Source organism: Prunus dulcis, chromosome 8 (genome assembly GCF_902201215.1).
Source record: "Prunus dulcis chromosome 8, ALMONDv2, whole genome shotgun sequence".
Classification (NCBI taxonomy): Eukaryota; Viridiplantae; Streptophyta; class Magnoliopsida; order Rosales; family Rosaceae; genus Prunus; species Prunus dulcis.
The window spans coordinates 3,256,998-3,264,157 of record NC_047657.1 but is presented as its reverse complement, the minus strand read 5'-3'; positions in this window follow the sequence as shown (position 1 = coordinate 3,264,157).

Here is a 7,160-nt window from a genome sequence, read left to right as displayed (position 1 = left end):
TTGGTTTGCATTTTTTAACAGTTTTTCATATTGTTCAAACTCCGCGTTGTCTATTGGTGTTGGCACGTCATCTTCCCTTTCGTTATTGATGTTGGTCGATGCAAATGGAAAAACATCCTCTATAATATCCATGACTTGATCATTATGATCCACAATAGGTTCAACACTGTCCATTCTTGTGGCATTTGAAGCCGAAGCATGGTCTAATTGTTCCCCATGAAGGTTCCAAATGCTATATGTCTCAATCATTCCATTCCTTACTAAATGAAATCCAACATTTTCAATTGTCTCCCACAACGTGTTATTACACTTCCTACAAGGACATCGGATTCTAGTTGCACCCGGGTTCTGTCTACGTGCAAACTCAATAAAATCCTCGATTCCATCCAAGTATTCGTCTGAGCATCTATTCGGGTTCTGTATCCACCTTCTGCTCATAATTCCTGAAACCATAATCACAACATAACAATCACAACAACTTCATACGAAGTTATAATGTCACCTTATGCCTCCGGTAAGGGCCCTATCCCATTCGGGAATGCATAGTTCTATCACGTAACCTACGGCTACATGAGATTAGATTTCGACATGGATGAATTTCGGCAGCATCTCGATACAGTTCTTGAGGTGGGCATAGGTATTAATACCTACGTACCACCCGAAGAACGTACCGAGATGACACCGAAATCTCCACAATCGAAACCTAATCCTGTAGCCGTGGATTACATGACAACACTATGCATTACCAAACTGTCCAAATAGTGGGACAATTCAAGAATTAATTGGACCGCAGTCATGCTTTACGCATCCATGCACGAAATCCAACTAATCTCGAGCGGGAAACTAAATGTTACTAAACATACAAATAAAAGTACGAAGTTAATTTCAATTAACTTCGTACATCACAACACATTGTGCTACATTACACACAATTTAACAACTTAATATAAATATAACTTCAGAAAAAAATGCGTACACATAACAAACTAACTTTAACATTTTTAATATATAAAACGAATAAAATACCTTCTCAATCGTTCTCCACCAATCGCTAATTACAAATATCCCTAACGAGAAGAAAATTCATAGCGTCAGTACGAATTTCCATTAATACTTAAAAAGAAACGACAATAAATATTTACCCAGTGAACGTAATGAATTTCCAGCAGAGACAGCGGGAGAGAAATCGAGAGAGAGGAGAGAGGCAGAAAGGAAATTTTTTTCCATTCTGCCTCTGCAAAGGTGGAGTTCTGATATACTGTCAAAACTTTGCGCGACGAATAAACGAAATTCGTCGCGCAAGATACCGTCGCCCAAAACCTTTTTTCCGTCGCACAAATCGAGTTTTTTCGTCGCGTGAAAACTTGTCGACAAAAAAACTTTTGCGCGACGAAATATATTTCCGTCGCGCAAATTATTGTCCTCGTCGCCCAAAAACAAAATTCTGTCGCATAACAAATATGTTTCGTCGTGCAAGATTGTACCGACATCTCCTTTACGCGACGAACCCTGTTTCGTCGCGCAAACTGAAATATCTTCCCTAATTATTTTTGGCGCCAAATTAAAAAAAAATTTCGTTTTCTTACGCGACGATAACATTGTTTGTCGCGCTAAGTTCTCTTTTGCGACGAAAACTGTCGTCGCAAGAGTTTTCGCAGCCAAATCTCCATGCTCTTACGCGACGAAGTGTTTCATCGTCGCGCTATGTTTTCTTACTCGACGAGTGGCCTCGCCGCGAAAGTATTTGGAGCCAAAAGAGTACCCGGGGTTTTTTTTTTTTTCTTTGCGCGACGAATATGTATTTCTATCGCGCTAATATGTTTTGCGCTTCGAAAACTTTGGTCGCGCAACTTCGGACTCTTAGGCGCGACGAGTATCTCTTGTCGTCGCTCTATCGAGTTTTGCGCGACGAATTTGTATTCGTCGCGCAAACTTCTATCGCGCAAACAGTAAAACGTAGTAGTGTTTTTAGTCCACACATCAATTTTGTCCCCCTCCTCCTCGCATATTGCCAAACAAGCACTATGTATTTGCAATAACAATTTCCAAAAATTGACAATCTGGATGCAACTGCCGACCACTGGCTTGTCTACTTCCTTCTTCCTTCAAACATAGTGAGCCAAGCTCCAAACCACCTGACATCACATTGAGCAAATTTTCATAACAATTAATTGTGCATTTGTAGGATAAAGTTCTATTAATCAAACTCTCTTGATGTGATTTCACATTGCTAAAGAATATAAGTCACACATTGGAACTAAATGAAATATAATAAATAATGAATGGCACCACTCTTAATAACATCAAGACCATTTGGGATAAAATCTAATACTTAGTGGGCTTTGTAGGTGGTTAAGTTAGCGACAATATCTGTATTACTGGTAGTGGGTCGCAAGCCCGTCTCCTTGAAATTTAACATGGTATCAGAGCGGTTTGATTGACTAGGCATTTACCCTTACCCCTTCCCAACATATGGTGTTCATATATTGGCTAATATCGGTTTTGTTAGTAGTAGGCGGTTGACCTATCTCTTTGAAATTTAACACACATATCATCTTACTTGCTAATGTTATTGCAAAAGATTTTACTGTCCACAAAAATTTTAGACAATTGATCTAATAGTTTTATTGGTGGTTCGTTATTTTCGTTTTTCTTAAATCTCCATGTTAGATACCGTTTAACAATGTCTTTAACTTAAGGTGAAGGTTGAAGCTCATCAAAAGGAACCAAACAAAATGAAGCTTGAAAGCTCATGAAGTCTGCTGATGTCCAAAATTGGATTCAACTTAGATAAAAGAAATATGGAGTTTTTAGCGGGGTTGTGGACCTTCGGCAAAAGAGATCTTCGGTCACAAAGTGATCCGAAGAAGGATGGAAGAAACAATAGTCAAGCTTCGGGTACCATGTAATACTTGTCAAAGGCTCTCTGATGCTTAAGTCAGCGAGTGTGGGGTACACAGTAATTTTGATAGAATAACAATAAATGTGAAAAGTAGTTACCTTTTTACGTGGGCACTATTCCTCTCTTATAGAGAAATGAAAGTAGGGGTTTGCACAAAGTTTCAATGTGGGACTTTGTGCAAATCACCGTGGTAGCGACACATGTCCAAGGCTTAGGTTCTATAGTTGAGGGCTTCGGCAAGCAATTGCCACATCAGAGGAAGGTGTCTTCGGTAGCTAAGATCATGACGGTTTCATCAATGTTTGGGGATTCCCAGAAGTGTGTTTACCTTCGACAGGCTATGGGTATGTCTGCACGGTGGTCTCCCAATGCCGAATGTGCTCGGTTGATTATGGTACAAACAAAGTCTTAGCAAGTAAGGTATAAATGGTATAGCGAGGGGCTTGTAGTTTAAGTGATTAAGAGCTATTCCCATGCATCTGAAGTCTTGCATTCAAATTCTTCTCCCTCAATATCTCTTGTATTAAAAAAGGCATAAATGATATAAATGATAAGCAAACAACGTGTATTTGATGAACCAAAAAAATTAATTAGAGTTACTTTATTGGTACCAATAAAAAATATATGTAGTTACTAGCCCCCAAAATTATTTAGTAATAGTTCTTGTTGGCTTTTCTCAGCAAATAAATCTACAAAATAATTAATGACAATAGAATGCATCCACGTTTGGTTTTTCAGAAATGGTTTTAGAATGATCTTGAGGCACAATTTTTAACCATTGGATCTCTCAAATGATCATGATTGATAATTTGTTGTGTTGAGAAAAAGTAACTGACCGAGGATCCAGCTCCTTGAGAACAAACACAACAACAAATATAAAAAAATAATAATACTAACAACAAAATCTGTTCATGAATACGTTAGAACAAGATGGTTCTCCAGCTTCTGCGCTCCTAAATTTTATACCCACACCGGCCCGGGATTCTCATAAATATCCTACTCCCATTCATTCATTGCATCACACAACCAAATAGTTACTAATAAAAACAAGACTTCAATAATTTAGCCTTTTGGTCTACCTTTGTCAATGGACTCCCAACTTTCTTATGTCTTGTTCTTTGCTTTCTTCCTCGTGTTCCTCTCTTCTTCTCCTGCACCCGCAGACGCAAGAGCCTCTCCATTACTTAGAAGTGTTTGTAAGCAAACCCGAGACTCATTCCATCAAAACTACACCGAATGCGTAAAAACTCTTTGGTCAGATGCTCGAATTCGATCCTCTGCATCCAACGATCTCAAAGATGTTGCTATAAGTGTTCTTGAGATAGCTGCAGAAACTGCTACAGATACACAAGAGTTGTTTAACAGTTATCTGCAGATGGTGACCGGCACCAAAGCTATTCAACAGTGTGCACAATCGTACGGATCAGTGGCATCGGCTTTCCAAGGCACACTAGAGGGGGTGAAGGAGGAAGATGATATGGTCAGCAATATGGCGTCACGCATCGTTGATTCGATTGTGGCTTGTGAAAAAGCATTGAGTTCTGATGGGGTTGAGCTTCCTCAAACAATATCTAACAGAGTCCATTTGGTGAGGTTGTATAAGGACATTGGATGCACTGTCACTTCTCAGTTGGTAAGCATCTGGCTTAGGGCTCGTAAGCATTGAACCCTACATTCTAAGCCTATAACTTGGGATCTCCCTTCATCCTTGGGCACCCTTGTAAACCAAACAAAAAAAGAGAAGAATGTAGTGCCGAATGTATTTGTGATTGATAAAATCACAAAGTGAATAAAGTTAAATAATGTGTCAAAATAAGAATATTAATCTCGATCAAGCAAGTTTACGGAGAAAATTCAAACTCGGGTGCAGAGTGAGGAGCACATCCGTTCTATCCAACTTGACTAAATCCATGTTTATACTATGTGTTTCCCCTTTAATTAATTGTAAAAACATGTAAATCTTCACCAATCTCTTCGGAGGCAAGATATTTTCTTTGAAATAAATAAAAATGAAAAGTACATAGACCTTCTTATAGGAAAAAAGAAACCTCATCTATCCATCTGTGTCTTTACTTGTCTCGACACCCATACCCACCCAAACAATCCAAGCCTAATGGGTTAATCGAACTAACCTATTGGATCTCCCTAATTAGGCCTATATCAAGAGTGTAAGCTTATAGCTATCCATAATCTCTCATTTTAATTCAACAAGAAGACAAGAGATTGAATAACTGCACACTATTCGGTGGTTTGGTACAGTCTATTTCAATTAAATTAAATGAATCTCTTGGGCCGCTGTTTGATTAACTTATAGATGTTGGAGTTGAGCTTATTAAATTTGACAACAATTCATTATCTTACATCATTACATGTCTGAATTAGAGGAATCGAACTCATAAGAACTAAATTCAACTCAACTCCAATCTAGTCCGAGTCGAGCCACCAACACGTCTATAATTTGCAGTTCTCAATTTAAAAAGCAAAAAATTGTTCGCAAAATTTAAATAGAAAAAAAAAATTTCATCTTTGTTATTCTTCAATCTTCAACTGTACGTAAATGAACTTTGTTTTAGTTGAAAATTGAACTTCATTATAGACACAAAATACAGTGTGTGATAGAAGGGATTAATAAGCTAGGCTTGATATTGATAGGAGGCCCATCCTAAGACCGAAGATTACAACAACCCAGCCTAAACAAAAATAGGATCACTAGCCCAACACAGAGAGGGAGGCCCAAAACAGCCTAAAAAACCTATTTTTCACAAAATTCAATTAGTATGTATGTCTCTTTCATCCCGTCACATTACGTAATGTATCACACAAAAAGAAAAGGACGGATATAAAAAACTCACGTCGCATGTCCTTATGAGATTCACACATATGTAACTGGTTCCTTTCAAATGATGCGTGGCTGAAGTGCCAAACATCTCATTGAGGAGCTATCAAGCATAATGCGTGGCTAAACCCTAACTCCTTTTGCAAATTTTCCCACAAAGCGTAATGGTAGGTGAACTACCAAAAGTACCAATCATGATTCATCCCAAACCGAGTGAAACACAACGCACATTTTCGGGTCTTTCTTTTTTAGGTCATTTTCAATTATAAAAAGAGTCCCAGAACCAAGAATTCTAGCACGTGTCTAAATACGTGGTTACCAAACGTTGGGTCTTCTCCCTTTTGTTCACCAAACAAGACACGTCTTGGTCATTGTGTGTCTCTCATCCTCTCGCTATGTGCATGCATTGTGTCATCAGCCGTTGCTCCATCGGGTTGCTTCACACGTGGTACGTGGGACCCGCCCATGTCATATTTTTGAGTTTTGACCTACTTTATTCGCGTCTCTGTCGAGTGTGCTATCCCACGTAAACTATGAAATAATGATTTAACATAAACATATAATATGGAGGAATGGAACCTTTCAGAAGCGAATATTTCTTTTTGAGAGGGAGGAAGGGAGGGAGGGGACGATTATTTAGAATCGCTTCGAAATGTAGTTCAATGATTCAAACTTTTTTTTAAATATATTTTTAAATAAATATAAAATTATTACTTAATATAGGTACGATTTTATTTTATGACTAGCTTATAACATATACAAATAAAAAGGAGGACACTGTTCTTGGTACGTTTCTGATTAAAATAATAAAAATGTCTTTAGATTTTATTTGTTTATTTTTCACCTACTTGTACCAAGATACTTGAACATCCCCTCAAATTGTTTTTTTTTTTTTTTCTTCTTTTATTTACCTTCAACTTGTTTTTTAATGGTGAAAAAAATGTCTAAGATTTTGTTCATGGGTGGCCTACTATGTGACACTTACCCATAGCCTTCTAAATGCATCGAGGACCTCGACAAAGAATCCAATGTGAAATGGGCACCTGAGCTTTAAAAAACCAAAAAAGTTCAAAACCCTAAAATGATCAGATCAAGCAATCTGAAAAGAACACATCAAGCACGTTTAAGATCATTATTAGACATGTGCAAGAACCACAACTTTTTCAATCGGTGAGATTATAGCTCAAATTTTTTGCTTAAAATCTAATGATTTGTTTTATAAAGAAAACTTATAGATTATATAGTTTTTTTATAAATAAAAGTATATATTAAATCAATAAACTAAAAACCAAATACGTTTAACATAAAATAAATACATATTAAATGTAATAAATAATATATATATATAATACAAATGGATATATGTTCAACAACATAATTGAAAGTGTACATATTCAAATTGTGCCTACAATCCTTGAGAGA